Source organism: Phymastichus coffea, unplaced genomic scaffold (genome assembly GCF_024137745.1).
Source record: "Phymastichus coffea isolate CEN01 unplaced genomic scaffold, Cenicafe_Pcof_1.1 PCOF00027, whole genome shotgun sequence".
In the NCBI taxonomy this organism is placed as follows: domain Eukaryota; kingdom Metazoa; phylum Arthropoda; class Insecta; order Hymenoptera; family Eulophidae; genus Phymastichus; species Phymastichus coffea.
In genome coordinates, this window is record NW_026706838.1 from 1,075,578 (window position 1) to 1,096,531 (window position 20,954).

A 20,954-nucleotide genomic window follows, 5' to 3' on the forward strand; every position below is an offset into this window, starting at 1 on the left:
TCAAACTATGGTGGTGAGTGAGGTACCGTAAAATCCCGTAAAGGGTATAAGGAGATAAAATCGAATATAATTAAAAAATATATATGTTTTATGTACTTCAGTCGTATATAATGTATTCTTAAAAAATTTTTTAGGGTCGGAAATAATTGCAAAATTTGACTGAGAACACAACTATAGGGTTTCGGTTTTATGATATTTTGAAGGATTGATTGGTAAGGGTCATGTTCATCTATATAAAAAAACGAGCAGGTCGCGGAGTATCATAATAACTTGATAATCTACATATACGCTAGAAAATATTCGTACGAGTACAATTGGGAGAAGAACCTCAAATAAAAATGACTTTCAGTTGCCTTAACGGTCAATAAAAAAGAAAAGTAATAAAACATCTTTTTCTTGCGTCTTATTTTTCCCAAAAAGTATTTTTTGAGAAAAAAATGTAAAAGGTGACTTGCGAATCTAGTTTAACTAAAGTCCCATAATTACTTTCACGAAATAGATTGGGGTCTACATTAACATAGAAACCCGGCTTTGCCGATTAATGTTAAGTTTAATTGATAATCGTCGATAAAAATCAATCTTTTCAACGCGAAGCTAATTTTTTTTTGTCTTGGATGTAATTGCATTTTACAACCTTTGAAAGGATCTTAAGGTGGGTTACTGGTGAAACTTCTGATTTTTTTATTTATGGACCTAAACTTACAAAATTTGGGACATATATCAGTTGAAATAAAAACAAAAATTTTGATGCCCCTTAGAATTATTTTGCATGTTTTGGACCTATATTGTGAGCATTTTAATCATTTTTCCGGCTCAACTTTAAAAAGTCCCATGCGCATACCACATTCATCAAGTTTGATCTGTGGGAGCTCTTTTTCTTCTGGAAGACTCAAAGAATAATTCTTAGCAAGCAGATTTTTGTTAAACTCACTCCATACTGAATGGCACCATAAAACATACAGGAATATAAAAAAATCCCTCACTTTTCCATATTTTTTACCCTATTGCTTGAGCCTACTTAGCCCCAATTTGACCTATTAATTATTGGCTTGCTAACATTTATTTTACAGCTGTTCACAAAGAAAATGAGTCATCATACATTCAATTTGGTCAAAGTGGAATGCGCATGGTACATTTTTAATGGAAATAGAGATAACCAAACTGATATTGTCATAATTAAGTAGGATTATGCTAATACGGTGAAATTAGTCTCAAAAGATTTATAACATCAAGTACAATAACTGAACAAAATATGGTTACCCTACTCCAAGAACTTGAAATTCTATATCTATAAAAGTGTTGAAGAAAAAAAATGGAAAATCGCACCAGAAACCCACTTTCATTGGTTTTATTATAATTGATCCGAAAAAGTTTGTAAAAACGAATTCATATTTTTTTAAAGCCCTTGTGATAGAGAATGACAATGTAAAAAATTCTCTTATGTCATAATGTTGTGTATTCCTTCAAATATCGCCATTGATTAATTGCTTATTCCCAATGTTAATTTGTTGCATAATTTCCCTTTGACTAGAGGTTTCGAGATAGTATAACTCATTTGAAATAGTATAATAATAATGAACTGCATTAAGCCCTTTAATTGATAATTAATTTTTAAATGATTTATACTACAATGATTACAGTAACAACAAAGGCAAGAAAGGACTACATATCCAGACTTAATGGAAAATTATGTATGTGCGAAAAGGTAACATACATGCATGCATACGCATACTTTCTTAAACATGAAATCCCTTTTCCCCACTCTTTTTATGAAAATATATACTGCATTTGTTAATTACTATTATTTTCGACTGAACTGAATGTTTTTACGAGCATGTCATAGGGTAGCAGGTGAGGACAAAGATCACAGTGGTATGGATGGACATCTGCATGAATATTCTCTTGTTTGACATCAAAGGCATACTGTCATTCATAACACATGCCAGTGAATGTTGAAAACTGATACAATATTCCTGATATTATTTAAATTCTGATAAATATTGAATAGGTTTGTGGATTCGACTTAATTCGACTATATATATATATATATATATATATATACATATATATATACAGGGTGGCCCATTTTAAGTGATCCACTCAGATATCTAGATTGGAGTGAGTTTTATCGAAAAAAGTTTCAGACAAAAGTTACTCAACTTTGAGGGGGCCATGTTTCTATGACCTTGGATTTGACCTTGGAGGTCATGTTCAAGGTCATTTCAAGGTCAACTTTGTTTTTTTAAATAGGAACCCCCATTTTTGACCCCGGATTCGGAAAGAGCGGGAAATTTTACGTCCAAAACGGTATTTTTAAATTTTTTTTCATGGCTTAGAGAAGGTCGATTTAAGGTCAAATGCTTGAAAAACTGCCTAAAAGCGTTTTTTTAATTTTTAAGATATCGAAAAATGACCTCTACAAAATTTGTTCAGAATAGAGTGGGCCACCCAATGCACCAAAAACCTTTGACCTTTAACCTCATTTTGAAGGTCATTTCAAGGTCGAAGTGTTTTTTGTAATGGAAACCCCTCTTTTTGACCCCGGATTCGCACATAGCGCGAAACTCAACACAATACCTTATCCAAACGTCGGATTTCGCGCTATGTGCGTATCCGGGGTTAAAAAGAGGGATTTCCAATACAAAAAACACTTCGACCTTGAAATGACCTTCAAAATGAGGTTAAAGGTCAAAGGTTTTTGGTGCATTGGGTGGCCCACTCTGTTCTGAACAAATTTTGTAGAGGTCATTTTTCGATATCTTAAAAATTAAAAAAACGCTTTTATGCAGTTTTTCAAGCATTTGACCTTAAATCGACCTTCTCAAGGCCATGAAAAAAAATTTAAAAATACCGTTTTGGACGTAAAATTTTCCGCTCTTTCCGAATCCGGGGTCAAAAATGGGGGTTCCTATTTAAAAAAACAAAGTTGACCTTGAAATGACCTTGAACATGACCTCCAAGGTCAAATCCAAGGTCATAGAAACATGGCTCCCTCAAAGTTGAGTAACTTTTGTCTGAAACTTTTTTCGATAAAACTCACTCCAATCTAGATATCTGAGTGGATCACTTAAAATGGGCCACCCTGTATATATATATAATAAAAAACAGAATGACTTTTATAAATCATTCAAAATTTATCCAAGGATTGTATGTAGTTTTCAACATGAACACCCTTCATATGACTGCATATTTTTTTAAAACCAAATATTAATAGATGAATATAATATTTCATTCTATATTTTTTGAATGCTACTATTAGCCTCAATCTTAGTTCTGATAACGTTGTAGAACTACGATGAACTATGCTAATCTTTCCACAAGTCGGCGAAACCTAGACAATTCTACGTGAATAGTACAGTTTTTTGGCGTGGAATTTTCTCCTAACGGTCAGCAAGTAAAAAATGGATTGCAAAAAATTTCGTGTCAATAAAGGTGGAAATTTGAACGGTTGTCCCAAGCTTTCTACACGAGCATTTCGCACGTGAGCGTCAGGTAGAAAGTTAGGAAATTACAGTTTTCACAACGTTATCATAGCGAAGCTTGCTATATAGTTGGTTAAAAAACAGTTTTTTGCATATTATACGTAGTGTGATGAGTTTGAGCCCTCTTCGCAGAAAGTTCAAAACTGCATGGACAACCAGAGAGTAAAATTCTTTCCGCACGTATCTCATGCCGGATCGCGCGGACACTAATAAGGGCAATCCCCCGACGGGTCATGTATTTGGTAGGTGGCCTTCTTTTGTCTCGATTCCGTGCAACAGGTCTTCGTTTGAGATATATATCTAACCTTTTATCTGATATATTAGAAAATCAAGCCTCCCTTCAAATCAAAATATTCTTGCAAGGGTGAGTTTTTGGAACGAAGTTCCTTATCGCGTGTTTACCGCAGGGACCTATATTTATTGAAAAAAAATTTTAAATATTAGGTTAACTTTATTAGAACGATTTCTACAAACCGATGGATAAGCCTGTAAATTTTTCCATTTAAACCCCATTCGGTCCCCTTAATAACCCAACTTATATAAAGTATTTACTTTTCAAAAGTGTTCGTGAACATCATCAAAATTGTACTGCGACATTATTTTTTCGACTATTTAAAAAAAATTGTTTAAAAGCAAAATTGATGCAATAAGCAATTTTTTTCAGATACTCATTACTCGACTTCAAAAAGGTCTAGACACATTTCTAAAGAAGTGAACTTATATTAAATACAAAGATCTTCAAAAATATTTGTCCATTAAAAAGTTATAAACAAAATAGTAACTATTGTAATTTCGTATTTTTCGTCTAATTCTTAAAAATTATTTTTCCACACACTGCGCGTACGGTGGTGACTGTGCGCCTTCTTAGCAAGGAGCACAAAACTACATGGCCAGCCTGGCAGTAAAGTGATTGGCGCATGCGCGATGTGCCCTCTTCCGCTCTCGGCTTAGCCTCGAGCAGTAAAACAGCGCATCGCACGGACACGAACCACTTTCCTGGAGACTGGAAATGTGGTTCTGTGTCGCCCGATGAAGGCGCAAGAGCACCACTGCGCGGGGGTGTACGGAAAAATTATATTTACGCCACGGGAGGACATTAGGCAAACACGCACTGCGTGAAATTCCGACCTCGCCTAGCTCGGTTGGCAACGTCGCGCGGGGCGTCCTTTGCCCACTGTGCTCCCTAGATGCAAAATGTACTATTTCGCGCAGAACTTTGTTGAATTCATATACATTTTTTTTTGAAATGTCGCAAAAACAATATCGCAGGGCGATTTTTCAATGTTATTCTTCACTAGCAGATCGGAATTTCCGGACAATTTTTTTTTTCAATAGAAGGACTTGATCTCAGCTATGAATTGAGGGTACCCAAATTACAACGAACTCATCCTTGCTAGACGTATTTTGCTTTTAAAGAAGCTCTGTATTGCCAAAATATCAGGTAAAAGTTTGGATTATTTTCAACTGAATGCCTGAATCCTTAAAGGGGTTTTAATTTCGGGCAAAAAAAAGTCAACTGTCAAGTTTGAGCGAAATCTATGCCTTAAACCTTTATACGTTCTTTACATTTAGACAGTCAATGCGGTTCTGTATCGCCGATTGAGGGCGCAAAATCATCACTTCATTTAAGTGTGTAGAAATTATATAGAAATAAAATAAATTGATAATTTATAAAATAAAATAAATAATAAAATAAAATAATAAATAATAAATAATAATAAATAAATAAATAAAATAATTGATAATTTAAATATTTAATTTTTAAGTATAAAACACGGGAGTATAGTTGACATGCAAGAAGTGCATGATATGAACACGTCAAGCATTGCGTACAGTGCTTATTATACTTCTTTGGTGACTAATGTACTATTTTAGCATGTTTGGGTGCAATTATGACTTGCGCACATGCACAGATTTATTTTCCATTCCATAACAAAATGGTGACAATTAGATGAAAACTGCTTTTAAAATTACGTGCATTAATTTTCATAAACTTTATTTGAATTGACATTCTATGTTATTAACTGGAAATACTGTAGATGCATTTTTACGTTATAATAGATAAACTTTAATATATAGAGACCATTCTCTGCAAGTCGATATACTAGTTTTATACAAAAACTTCTTCAAGTAGCATAAACTAAGGTACCTGTACTCCATATCGGACTACTAAGCGCGGACGGACTTAACTTTTGATTCGAAGCAAATTTTCAATCAAGAGTGGCTTTATTTAAAAGCTGCTATCAAAAGCTTTCAAATCAGCCCTCACACGACCAGGAAATTGCTTTTTGTCAGAAGTTACAGCAATTTTTAATCGATCTACTTTTTTCCGAATTTGAGCCAGTGTACCTAATATCGGACTTTCTGTAAAATGCGTTTTCAAAGTTCTAAATCAAAACTTAACAGGTAAAATGTTACAGATTGAGATGTCATAATTTATTATTCTTTCGTTTTATAAAGAATTTGACAAAGTTTAACTAACTAATGAAAAAAAAATATGAAGTAAGTAACAGATGGCTGAATACATAATATTTAAACTTTTTATTCGATGTTGATATTAAGGTTTGGAAATGTACGATATTGGGTACTTTTGAGCATGAACAGTAATCAGGCTGGCATTTGAATAATTTATATATTATCTTAGGTGGGGGGGGGAGTGAAATTTCAGCCTACCTTTGAAAAAAAGTCGTAGGGAGATGAAATTAGAATCGATAATGTAGTATTTCGCGCTAAATCCAATGTTGCTATCAAATTGTTAAAAAAATTCTTTTGACATTTTTAATTTTTTTTTCGTGGAAGAAATCAATATTTCCAAAAGCCCATTCGCTAAGTTCTTGAAAATGTAGCAATAATTTCACGTCAAGTCGAAAAAAAATGTGATATTTTGTACCAATCGAAAGTACTGCTTATGCAGAATATCCCTAATTTTTCCCGATTTTTAAACTCATAATTGAATTTTTGGCAGAATTTTCAAAATTGTCACTTTAAACTTCGACGTAGATTATTAAAATAATATTAGTTTTTAAAAATACACATCATGAAAAAAAATATATATATATATAAATATATATACATTTACCAAAAAGTCAAAGAGCGACAAAGTTTAGATTAAATTTTATAACCAAATAATGGGTATCCTTTTCCTTCTATAGATTGTAAGGGTCAGCTAAACGTGCGAAAAGTTACGGGCAATATCAGCGCCGGAATTAGCGATACTTACGGGCGACCGTCAAATTTTCCCCGAGTTTGTAGTAGAGCGCCAGGTAGCTCGGAGGCTACCGGAGGAAAATCGTACCACGACGTGTGAATGTGTTAGAGCTATTAGACGGCGGTCGGTCCACAGATGCTGGGCTAGCGGTAGGTCGAGTGGCAGAGAGCTTCCTCGTTGTCTGATTGGCTGAGCGAAACAAGATGGCGAGGTTTCGGCGTCAGGAGTCGGTTCAGAGATATGTTGCATAAAACGACTAATAAGAATCGAGCTACGCTAGATGGACATTTAATTTTTCCGCCTGCGGTGGTATCAGATTGCGATGCAACGTATCGTCTCAAATAAATTCTCAGATGCAAAATACTGTAAATGACTTAATGCTTCAGGTAGCCCGGTGGTCAATATTTATATAAGTGTCGCGCCCGCGGCTGAAATTGAAAGTGATGACGGCGTGCCAAGGGATAGGAACGTAGTCAAGATATCGCAAATTCAGAGAGTAATTAAAAAAAAATTGAGTCGATTTATTCCAAACAGTTTCCAAGGTGTCGCTAAAGCAAAGTTGAATTTGTAGTCGAAGATGAATGTGCAAGATGCACGACGCGTTCAAGGTCAAGCCCAGAACATCCGTGAGAAAAGTTGGGTCAGGATGAGTATTTCACTTCTACATCGGTCTACCATGAAAGTTTTTCCGGCGTAATAGTCAGACGCGTAGTTCGCGGAGGATCGCTTTAGACAAGGTCGCGGGTCGGTAAATGCCGGTCAGCGTTGACACATGACTGTCGGAGTCGCGTCGCGAATAACGTCAGATCTGTCAATAGTGTACTTACAGCGTGATAGAGTGCGAAGATCAATATCTCGTCCCTCCAGCAATAATCTCTAGCAAGTATATTTCGTCCGAACAAACTAGTATTCACACAATATTGAAACTATGTTCAAGCACAAGAAATACGTCCTATCACTGATACAACAGGCGGCAATATGGATGAGCCGATACGTCTTCTTCGTGCAGCTCGTCGTCTGTCTCTTTTTAATTTTGTGTTAAATTTGGTGATTGGTCGCGGAGAGAAAATCAGTCATTAGTCAAAAATGTTATCAGCGAAATAATTCAGTACTACGTCATCACATCCCCCATAATTCCCCAGTTTTGGTTGATCAGTTAGAACCGAGTAATAGTCCCGTATAACCGAAATTATTTGATTAGTAGATCGTAGCGCGCGAATCTCGAAATCCAATACATTTATCATACGTCTATGGAGCGGTCGGTAATCGAACGCAGATCCGTGCGAATGGTATCGAGCGTCATCTACCGTGCGTGGTCTCTCTCGCTATAGTATGCTCGTCGCCACTTTATGGATTTTCTATGCTCCGTGGTCATCAAGCTGCTCAGCTCCGCATGCTGCGTCGTCTGCTGCTCGTTCGCTTCTGAAGGTACCGCGTAGTCTGCGTGTCAGTGTGTTTATACGCGACCTTAGAGTAGCGGGTTATACCGGTGTGAGTGTATGTGCGAGGTGAGAGGGCGCTCGCTTGTTGGGTCAACTCGAGATCGGCTGCTACGCTCAAATGCTAGCTAGCATCCGCCGGCTAGGAAAGTACGCGGAGTCAGCGATTATACATCGTCGGCAGGGGATATCGTGGCCAAATTATGATGCCATTTCCGCATCATAACAATATTTAACACGCAAATATAAAAAAAATCACATTATCTCATATATAATTTGATGTAGTTCCCCCACAATAAATAAACAATAACAAAGTGGTACATGTTTTCGATGTATTTTTTCCCGTAGATTACGATAGTGTTATTAGTTTTTGAATACGACTTACTTAGGAAGTAAGAATAGTAAAAATCCTCTAAAAATCTTTGAAAAATCTTGTTTTTAGCTTCTAGCGCTTTTTCGGTAAACTTTATGATCAAACCAATAATACCATAGTGTTCTACGTGGAAAAATACATTGAAAACATATATCATTTATTAGAAAATAATTAGATATGTCTGTAGGTAGTTCTTTGCCAAATTAGCTATTAATATATTGCCCTACACGCGGTAATTGGGCTACTAAAATAACTATTATTTCTGTTCAAATGCCAGTGTTAAATAATATGTTTTTCAACATATAGGATATGTTTTTAATGTATTTTTCCACGTAGAACACAACGGTGTTATTGGTTTTATCATAAAGTTTACCGAAAAAGCGCTAGAAGCTAAAAACAAGATTTTTCAAAGATTTTTAGAGGTTATTTGCTATTATAGCTTTCTAGGTAAGTCGTATTCAAAAACTAATAACACCATCGTATTCTACGGGGAAAAATACATCGAAAACATGTACCACTTTATTTTTTATTTATTTTGGGGCAACTACATCATATTATATATAAAATGATGTGATTTTTTTATAATATTTGCTTCTTAAATATATAGAAGTAAAGGGATTTTCTTTCGGAAGCTACTGGAATAAGATACATTTTGATGGAATAAAATTTGATCTAAACCTTGTCGCTCTTTGACTTTTTGGTGTATATATATATATATATATATATATATATTTGTATATACATTTTTTCAAAATGGTTATTTTGAAAAACTAATATTATTTTCATAATCTACGTGAAAAGTACATGTTATTTGATGTATATATGTATATACCTAACATGATTCCTTCCTACTCAAAAAAATTCATGAAGTTATACAAGTTTTCAAAAATTTCAAAAATTGAAATTTTGAAATTGCTGCCAAAAATTTTGATCCGGTGAACCGACGTGAAATCGCCCATATATATATATATATATATATAACAAAAAAAAATTAAAAAAATGCTAAAAGAATTTTTTTTTATTTTTGATAGCACTATTGAATTTGTCGGGAAATACTATATTATACATATTATTTTCAGCCCCCTAAGTCATTTATAAAGGTAGGCTGAAATTTCACGTGTCCCCGCCCCTCAAATGTAGTAAAGCGCCTTGCAAAGAGCAAGAAATTACAAATCCAATGGTATTATATAGTTTTATGTTTAGAAATAATAGCATAACTTAAATAACACATACTTACTCGTAGCAAATTTTAAATTAAAAATATGTTGCTATACGGGACATGAAACTCTTCTTAAAAAACGGAATTGGCGTTTCGAAGCAAATCGTGGAATCTTAATTAATTTATACTACTAACATAATGGTAACCCATTAAAGGGCGTTAGAGCGCGAATATTTGAGTTTTGAAAAAAGTCCGATATTGGGTACAGTTTGATATTAGGTATACTGACCTCAATAGATAGTATGGCTAAAATAACTTTAGCATTATTATTTTTATTATGCTGTGAGTTGGTTTTTAATTTGTACTATTTGTATTATTTATTGAACTACTATATATTCATGGTATGACTTATTCCTAGCTTGGTATCCCTATAGTTGAGTTGACTCTTATCGAACTCATTTAGTCGCATCACATTCATTCACTAATAATCAGATTTTAACCGTTAGATAAATGAATTGATTCCCTTTGAATTCCAGGTACATTTTTTTAAAAGCAAAGGAGGCGCTGACATACATAGGTTTATTTACAATATTCTACCCGCTGCTATGACTAATAAGGTAGCAAACAAATACAGCTATGTAGGGCACAAGAAGAAGCATGCATTTAAAGATTTGCCGTTGTGCACAGTTATATACAGTGAGTATTATACACGGATTATTTCTCATTGATTTTCTGAATTATATAGAAATATATTCTTTTAGAATCAGTGCGTCATCTATTTCCATCATCACAGGACGAAGAGATTCGTTCAAGAATCAGTAGCTGGTTAGATCAGTCTGGCACAAGACTCAAGAGGGAATCAGACACTGAAGCGTAAGTATTACATAGTATATTACTTTACGGGTCACCTAAGTAGTTCTCTTGTGTACAGAAAGACTGATTACCGACAAAACGTTAATAATGTAATCTTCCCTGAGGGTTCACCATTGCCTTAAAGCAATTTTCATGTTCCACGCGTGATTTCCAATTTCAAAATTACCTTTTTCATAGATATCCGATATTAAATACACTCATTTTTGCGTATCTAAAAAATATAGTATGTTTGAAAGTGGAATAGTTCGCGCTAGATTTGTCCAAATTGATCATGCGATAGCTCTTTTAAGCGGTTTTAAAATAAGACCATGGGTAAAAATTAAGAATTTTACCAGAAGTTACGTTTATTCGTGCTTATCTGTTCGATATTCGGTCCTCGAAAATTATTTGCAATGTGCTCCAAACCACTCCTCGTAATGAGAATATGCCCTCCAAGTAGTTTATGCCAACCTTTAATTAAAGAGTACTATTGTAATCATTTTTAAACTTTTCGGAAACATTTATTGATTATCTATGTGCGTCAGTAGCTTTATTTTTTGAATTTCAGTCCTATAAATACATTTTGATGAATTCCATTTTATATGCTATTTTTTGTCGGTTATGCCACCGTGATGCCATTAATATTAGAACGCCTTGGGGCATGCTCAAGCGCGGCCTATGTGCAGATTTAGGATACATAGTGCTATAATATAATGAATTCTAGTACTTCAGATACCTATAATTTGAATTGTAATGAATAATTTTATATATAAATTTCAGAGCCGGTTCCAAAAAACGGAGAAGAGATGTAAAATATTACATCGATTTAGAGGAGAATGTAGCAGAAGAAAATTCAATGAATGAAGAATAAACTTTGTAATTTTAACTTTTTCATGTACTATTAATATAAGTAAGTTATTTATTAATAAATGAGAAACACATATTTATTTCTTGAACCTAAGCGTGAATTATTTCAATCCTTTTTTGCCGTTATATTTTAGAAATAGATCAGGAAATATTTATAATAAATATTTAGAAATGTATATGAAACGTTTTCTTCTTTCAGCACAGTTGTCGGAAACAATTCCATATTTTTTTTAACACGGTGCGTGAAGTGGTGACTGTACGCCTTCATATCAGGAAGCACAAAACTGCATGGACAGCTTGGCAGAACAATACTGTTATATTTTATGAAATATATCCGAAATATTTCATGAAATAATCCAGGAATCTCTATCATAACTAAGCTGGAATATTTCAGGAAATGTTACAGGAGTATTTCATGAAATATATCCGGAACATTTCATCTAATATTTCTAGAATCTTTGAAGCAATTTAGCAGTAATATTTCCTTACAATACTTCTGGAATATCTCATCAAATATTCTGGGACTATATCATGAAATAATCCGGAACAATATCATGAAATATATCAGGAATATTTCACGAAATATATCCGGAACATTTGATCTAATATTTCCGGAATCTTTGAAGCAATTTAGCAGTAATATTTCATACCAATACTTCTGGAATATCTAATGAAATATTCAGTGAGTATATCATAAAATATTCCGGAACAATATCATAAAATATATCAGGAATATTTCACGAAATATATCCGGAACATTTGATATAATATTTCCGGAATCTTTGAAGCAATTTAGCAGTAATATTTCCTTCCAATACTTCTGGAATATCTCATGACATATTCAGGGAGTATATCATGAAATATTCCGGAACAATATCATGAAATATATCAGGAATATTTCATGTAATATTTCCGGGATACTTCACGAAATACTCCCACAATCTTTAAAGCAATACATCAGTAATATTGCATGAAATAATCCAGGAATGTATATCATAACTTAGCAGGAATATTTCATGAAATATACTAGAAATATTTCCGAGGATATTTCCGAAATATTTGAAGCAATGTATCAGTAATATGTCATGTAAGATATCCGTAATGTTTCATGAAATATTTCAGTGCGGTTTGTGTGGCGGACATTCCCATATTTCCGAAATATTTCATGAAATAATCCAGGAATGTATATCGTAACTTAGCAGGAATATTTCATGATATACACCAGTAATATTTCAGAAAATATTTCCGAAATATTTGAAGCAATATATCAGTAATATGTCATGTAAGATATCCGTAATGTTTCATGAAATATTTCAGTGCGGTTTGTGTGGCGGACATTCCCATATTTCCGCAATATTTCATGAAATAATCCAGGAATGTATATCGTAACTTAGCAGGAATATTTCATGATATACACCAGTAATATTTCAGAAAATATTTCCGAAATATTTGAAGCAATATATCAGTAATATTTCATGTAAGATATCCGTAATATTTCATGAAATATTTCAGTACGGTTTGTGTGGCGGACATTCCCATATTTCCGAAATATGTCATGAAATGATCCAGGAATGTATATCGTAACTTAGCAGGAATATTTCATGAAATACACCAGTAATATTTCAGAAAATATTTCCGAAATATTTGAAGCAATATATCAGTAATATTTCCTGCAAGATATCCGTAATATTTCATGAAATATTTCAGTACGGTTTGTGTAGCGGACATTCCCATATTTCCGAAATATTTCATGAAATAATCCAGGAATGTATATCGTAACTTAGCAGGAATATTTCATGATATACACCAGTAATATTTCAGAAAATATTTCCGAAATATTTGAAGCAATATATCAGTAATATGTCATGTAAGATATCCGTAATGTTTCATGAAATATTTCAGTGCGGTTTGTGTGGCGGACAATCCCATATTTCCGCAATATTTCATGAAATAATCCAGGAATGTATATCGTAACTTAGCAGGAATATTTCATGATATACACCAGTAATATTTCAGAAAATATTTCCGAAATATTTGAAGCAATATATCAGTAATATTTCATGTAAGATATCCGTAATATTTCATGAAATATTTCAGTACGGTTTGTGTGGCGGACATTCCCATATTTCCGAAATATGTCATGAAATGATCCAGGAATGTATATCGTAACTTAGCAGGAATATTTCATGAAATACACCAGTAATATTTCAGAAAATATTTCCGAAATATTTGAAGCAATATATCAGTAATATTTCCTGCAAGATATCCGTAATATTTCATGAAATATTTCAGTACGGTTTGTGTAGCGGACATTCCCATATTTCCGAAATATTTCATGAAATAATCCAGGAATGTATATCGTAACTTAGCAGGAATATTTCATGATATACACCAGTAATATTTCAGAAAATATTTCCGAAATATTTGAAGCAATATATCAGTAATATGTCATGTAAGATATCCGTAATGTTTCATGAAATATTTCAGTGCGGTTTGTGTGGCGGACATTCCCATATTTCCGCAATATTTCATGAAATAATCCAGGAATGTATATCGTAACTTAGCAGGAATATTTCATGATATACACCAGTAATATTTCAGAAAATATTTCCGAAATATTTGAAGCAATATATCAGTAATATTTCATGTAAGATATCCGTAATATTTCATGAAATATTTCAGTACGGTTTGTGTGGCGGACATTCCCATATTTCCGAAATATGTCATGAAATGATCCAGGAATGTATATCGTAACTTAGCAGGAATATTTCATGAAATACACCAGTAATATTTCAGAAAATATTTCCGAAATATTTGAAGCAATATATCAGTAATATTTCCTGCAAGATATCCGTAATATTTCATGAAATATTTCAGTACGGTTTGTGTAGCGGACATTCCCATATTTCCGAAATATTTCATGAAATAATCCAGGAATGTATATCGTAACTTAGCAGGAATATTTCATGATATACACCAGTAATATTTCAGAAAATATTTCCGAAATATTTGAAGCAATATATCAGTAATATGTCATGTAAGATATCCGTAATGTTTCATGAAATATTTCAGTGCGGTTTGTGTGGCGGACATTCCCATATTTCCGCAATATTTCATGAAATAATCCAGGAATGTATATCGTAACTTAGCAGGAATATTTCATGATATACACCAGTAATATTTCAGAAAATATTTCCGAAATATTTGAAGCAATATATCAGTAATATTTCATGTAAGATATCCGTAATATTTCATGAAATATTTCAGTACGGTTTGTGTGGCGGACATTCCCATATTTCCGAAATATGTCATGAAATGATCCAGGAATGTATATCGTAACTTAGCAGGAATATTTCATGAAATACACCAGTAATATTTCAGAAAATATTTCCGAAATATTTGAAGCAATATATCAGTAATATTTCCTGCAAGATATCCGTAATATTTCATGAAATATTTCAGTACGGTTTGTGTAGCGGACATTCCCATATTTCATGAAATGTTTCATCAATATTCCTAATTTTTCATGAAATATTTCAGAAATATTTCGGAAATATTTCATGCTCAGTGGGCCATTAGCGCTGTCCCTTACGAGGAGGAGAAGAGGAAGGATAATAAAGGGTTATAGTCCATGTGATGTCATTTCACTATTTATTTTCCGGGTAACATGACGGTGTCCCTGCCCACGGGGGCAGGGGAAGATCACCTGGCTGGTCCCCCGGGTAGCTCCTCGCCCCGGTCATCCAGTGGAGGACGGCCGCGCGCCTTCCACCCCAGCCTCTCTTGGACCAGGTCGGCGCGTTGTCGCACGCGGGGGCAACGGTCCGTGCGGGTCACCCCGGGCTAGTGGCATACGTTGCACCCTTCCCACTGAGCGCGGGAAAGGGTGCCCCGTGGGAGGCCTCGTTCTCTGGGGGTCAGAGGCAACCCGTTTCTACGGTTCGGGGCGGACCACAACTGTCTTTCAACCGTGGGGTCCTCACCCGCGGGGCCTAATACCACATTGATGTGGATGGGCCCCGTTGCTTGACCACCCTGGCTCCCGTCCACATTCACCACCAGGTTTACCCCGCACGTTTGCGGGTCCTGGCGCGATGTGACCTCCGACCTGACCTCTGGAGCCGTTGTTCTGGCTCCGGTGATCGGAGGCTGGGGGAGGCCCGCGGAATTGCCACTCGCCGGCCCCTCGATGGCCTGGCGGTGGCGCTGCTGGACCTCTCTGATTGCCGACGCGAACTGGCGACGGCGGGACACCACCTTATCCCAATGATCCAAATCGTCCGGGTGGTGCCCCGCGGCTGTGTACGCCGAGTACGACGCGTACACAGCCCGTTGGAGGGCGTTGAGGGTCGCCCAGCCTTGCTCGACTTCCCTCAACCCCTCGACTATGTCCTCCCAGGTCCGCTCGCCAGACGGGGTTGTCTGGCTGGTGAACCTGGGGCGCCAGGTCGCGTCGGCGGCACCCTCCTCCGTCTGGGTGCCGATGGTCGATGTTGGGGCCTTCAGAGGGATGGATCCCGCTGGGGGCCCGGGCAGCGATGTCGTATCACTACGCGCGATGCCGGGATTCGTCGACGGCATCGCGGTAGCGTCTTCCGTCGGGAGCTCCTCTATGAGCACGGATGACGAGCTCTCGTGAGCTCGTACCCGTGCTTGCTCCTCCTCTTCCTTCTTTGCACCGAGAAGGTGCAGGGCGGCATGCACCACCCCTTCAACGACTGGACCTAAGTCCAAGCCGATGAGGGCGGCTGCCGCTTGCTCGAACTGCTCGAGCGTGATCTGCATCCTGTAATAATCCGGCGAATTAGTATCCTGAATAATTTTGGATATCGAAGGTGGGCGCCTGTTCGGCTGCCCAGGGCCTTCGTCGCCGGAGTCGAAGGTGGGGTCCTTGGCGTCGGTCTCCCAGGTCCTTCCTTCGCCGTGTCTCATGCATCCACGGTTGTCGCTTTCGGTGGTCTGCCCCTCTTCCTCTTCCCGATGATGGGAGGAGGGGCTCGAGTAATCTGTCGGTGTTGTGTAGTGTGTGTAGTTCGCACGTACTTACGAGGTCTTCCTCGTGGGCGCTTCATCGTGTTAGTAGGAAGGATATTTAGTGGAACCCGGCTGGGGGGACCACGACGAGTACGGCGAGGTGAGCTCGGAGTTGTCGCGTCGTCATTTCGGAGTGTATCGTCTGTAGTGTCGGCGCTCCCGTTTCCGTGTGTCAATGTATCGCTCGCATTGGGCGGGACGCTCGTCGCCTCAGTTCCCTCGGTGGTAGAGGTCTCGTCGTCATCTCGTGGTCGGGTCCCATTTTCCGGCATATCGTCGTCTCGCCCGTAGTAGGGTTTGAGGTTCTTGGCGTGTATTAGATCCGTGACCTTCTCCTGTTGGTTGGCGAGGCGATATGAGTTGGCACCGAGTATCTTCGTGACGATAAAGGGGCCTATGAACTTGGGTGCTAGTTTCGCGGAAATGCCCTGCGCCGCGCAGGACAGTATGCGATTCCTTTTCCACACCCAATCACCTTCTTTAAACCTGTGGTCCCTGTGCTTGGCGTTGTAGTACTTGGACTGCCTCAGGGACTCATCCGAGGCGCTCTCGTGAGCTTGCTGAATGGCGGAACGGCTGTTCCGCATGTGCTCGTTCCATTGCCCGATTCGAAGCAAACTCTCCTCTTGTGCGGTGAGCTCGTCCATCCGTTTCCGGAGAGTATTCGGGGCTCCCGGTTGTCTGCCGTAATTGAGCATGGCCGGACTAACCCCGGTGAAACTATGGACGGCCGTATTCAACGCGAACATGAGTTCGGGTAGCGCTCGGTCCCATTCCCTATGATTCCCCTGCAGATACGACGTTATCATCGTCTTCAAGGTACGGTTAACCCTTTCCGTAGGGTTAGCCTGCGGGGTATAGGTTGGGGTGAAGGTCTGTTTTACCCCCTGATCTCTTAGGTACCCGTCCACCAACTGATTGCGGAACTCGGTGCCATTTTCGGACAAGAAGATCTTTGGCGTGCCGAAACGTAGGATTACCCGTTCCCGAAGTTTCTTCACTATCGTCTTGCCGTTAGCACTACGTATGGGTATACATTCGACCCATCGTGTGAATACGTCGATGAATACTAGGACGTATTCGTGTCCTCGAGGGTTCTTCGGAAAGGGTCCGGCGATGTCGCCCGCGACCACTTGCCAAGGCATAGACCATGTTCGGTCCTGCATGAGCCCGCGCGGCGGTCGCTGCTCGACCTTGCACTGTTGGCAGACCTGGCACTTTTGGACGTATCCCTTCGCATCCGTGTACATTCCCGGCCAGTAATAGGACTGGGCGACGCGGGCGAAGGTCTTCTCCCGTCCCAAGTGTCCTGCCGTCTCTATGTCATGATTTTCGAACAACACCGCTTTGCGTTCTTCCGGGGGCACGACGAGTTTCCATTCGTCGCCATATCCGTCTTCTCCTTGATGATCGTAGCTCGGCTTTCGGTGATACATCACCCGGCCGACAACCTTCCAATTCGGGTATCTCTCTGAGTGGCTCTCGACGCGTCGGAATTGATCCGTGTACCAGGCGCTGTCCCTTGACTTCGGTTGGTCCATTGCGCCAACCTCTGCCTTCGTGGGCTCAAAAGCGCGTGATAAGGCGTCGGGCAACACATTGTCTGCCCCCTTTCGGTATTCGATCTCGAAAGTATGTCCTTGAAGTTGTAAGGCCCATCGGGCGAGACGTCCAATTGGGTTCTTCAGGTTGTATAGCCATTTCAGGCTATTGTGGTCAGTTACCACCCTGAACGGGTACGCTTCTATGTGTGGGCGAAATTTTTGGATGGCCAACACGACCGCCAAGCACTCGCGCTCTGTAGCTGAGTAGTTTTGCTCAGCAGGATTAAGGACTCTGCTAGCGTACTCTATGATTCGGTCGCCATCTCCTGTTTTTTGTATCAGGACGGCACCGATTCCTGTAGCGCTAGCATCTGTCTCCAGGACGTACTGCCCATCGGGTTCCGGTAAACCCAGGCATGGTGCGGACATCATGAGTGCCTTAATTTTGGCAAAGGCTTGTTCCTGTTCCTCTCCCCATATATATTCGCTCTTTTTTCCTGTTAACCTCGTTAACGGTTGAGCGTGTGTGGCGAAGTCGGTCAAGAATCTGCGGTACCATGAAGCAACCCCCAGGAAGGTGCGCAGCTGTCGCACGTTTCCTGGCCGTGGGTACTCCATGATAGAGCGCACCTTTTCAGGGTCTGGCCTGATCCCCTCGCGGTTGATCAATAGGCCCAGATATTTGGCTTCAGACTTGCAGAAGACGCTTTTCTCTCGATTAATCGAGAGGCCAGCTTTGCACAACCTGTCCAATACGGTTTTTAGATGTCGTAGGTGATCCTCGAAACTGGACGATACCACTATGATATCATCCAAATAGGCGAAAGCGAATTCACCTAGTTCGGGGCCGATCACGCTATCGATCAACCGCTGGAAGGTGGCGCCGGCGTACGAGAGACCGAACGGCATTCGTACGAACTGGTAATGTCTCAGTCCGGGTACGGTAAATGCCGTAATTTGCCGAGATTCGGTCTTGAGTGGGATCTGGTAATACGCGCTGCTGAGGTCGAGCGTCGATGTATAGCGTGCGTTTCGCAAACGCCTTAATATATCTTGCATAAACGGTAAGGGATACGCATTCGGCTCGGTGACTTTGTTGACTTTTCTGAAGTCAATACAAAATCTGTACGAACCGTCCTTCTTGCGTATCATAACCACTGGGCTCGACCAGCCACTGTCTGCTGGTTCGATTACCCCTTGGGTTAACATTTCCCTTACCAGTCTATGCATTTCCTGCTCGACCTTGTGCGATACCGGGTAGTAACGCTGTTTGATTGGCTTCGTATCACCGACCCGAATCTCGTGCTCGATGCCTGCCGCACATCCCAAGCCCGACGGGGCTCGAGATAGGGCCTCGTCGATGGTCTTCTGTAGCATGGTCTGTTGTGTAGCCGTAACCTCGGCTAGCCCGATTGTGGCTAATCTCGGACCAGCCTCCAAGCTAGCTACTTCTAGCTCCATTTTGGCCTGTGATCCCTTGAACAGCAACGTGTTATCGTCGGGGTCAAGTACCGCTCTGAACAACCTGATGAAGTTCACTCCTAAAATACATTCCTCGACGAGGGTAGGGAGGATGGCTACTGTCGTCGGCATCGTCAATCCTCCCACGGTGAATGGTAGCAGGGCGTGACCAACGATCGTTAACTTACGACCGTCTGGTAATCCTGCTGTACCCGCGTGGGTGGTGTCCAATCTGACGTCCAGCACAGACGCTATTTGTAGAGCATTACTACCCATGGCTGTGGTTGAAGCTCCCGGATCATAGAGGGCCCGTATTTGGAAGTCCCCTATTTTCACCGGTAGCCACCAACGCGTCTCCTGTTCCGGGGAATATCGGGAAACAGCTTCGACGGCTCCACAGCTTTGCTCCTTATTCATCATAGCGCTAGCCATTGTGCTGTCGCGTGGTCGAGTGACGTTACTTGTCGTCCGAGCCCCTTTGGTTCGGACGATCGGAGTTTCCATGGGGTTACTCTTCGACGATTTATCCGCCTTTGCCCATACCCCCGAGGGCGTGTGCGATCCATACGTCACCGCCTCGGCTAGTTTAGGGTCTCTGGCTCTGTTAACGTCATTACCCTCATTCTCCACATGCACTCTACCGCCACGCCTTGGCGTCACTAAGGGAGTTCTCGCTCTCGTCGCTCAACACGCTCGCTACTAACGGCGTGGGCTGTGTTGGCGGAGGCTGCGAGATCTCTTTGACGGGGTTTGGGTTACTGGATGAAGGAGTAGGATCAACCCCACTAATCCACTCCTTTGCTCGTTTCCCTTATTGCATTGGGGACAGAACTTCCTGTAGTAATCCAGTAGGCCACACTCGGCATATTTGATCGGTCCTGAGAACTCTCTTCTTCGTCTGCGGGGAGTCTCTGGCCTTTTGGCTCGGTCCTCGGAAGTTAGACTTTTGTCGGCGCGATTATTCTTCATTTCCGTCGACATTTCCTTGATGGACAACAGTATTTGGTTAAACATGTCGATGGGCAGAACTTTTATCTCGCCATCGACGGATTCCAGACTCGGATTAGGTTTCGCCCCCGAGGGCGTCGGCGTGTAGACGACCTGGTGCGTCACCTTCTTGAGTACCTTCTCCATGCGGTCCAATCTATCACTGACTTCCGGTTTGTCACCGGACATAGATGCCACCTTCCCCTTACGACCCTTGCTCGCGTCGGTGCGGGGGTGATACGCCAACTCAGGATATAAAGTCGACTGAGGGTCTGGTATCGTCCGCTCCATCCTTCGCTGATGCAAGTTATTCTGGGCCGTCGTGGCCAGGTCGTTCAGGGTTCGTACGGTGTCCACTTCTGATCTCCGTATTTGGCTCTGGATTTCCGGGAGGAGGTTGGCATATAGCAGGTCCAGCTGGCTCTCGTGCGCCATTTTGGGGTTCAGCCGACTCATTAGGCCCATCATGTTCGCGATGTATACGTTCGCGGGTTCGTCTGGGCCCTGGTATCGGCCTTGAACTTCTTTGGTTAGACGCTGCTGCTGTT

General features: G+C 39.9%; 1 long non-coding RNA gene across 1 annotated transcript; it reads left to right on the top strand.

Annotated features, from left to right (window-relative positions):
• The first annotated feature begins 10,217 nt into the window (after positions 1-10,217).
• On the top strand, positions 10,218-11,310 carry LOC131675605 (uncharacterized). The gene is made up of 3 exons (XR_009303088.1): positions 10,218-10,357; positions 10,423-10,534; positions 11,294-11,310. It is a non-coding gene; the product is annotated as an uncharacterized LOC131675605 (long non-coding RNA).
• The last annotated feature ends 9,644 nt before the right edge of the window (positions 11,311-20,954 follow it).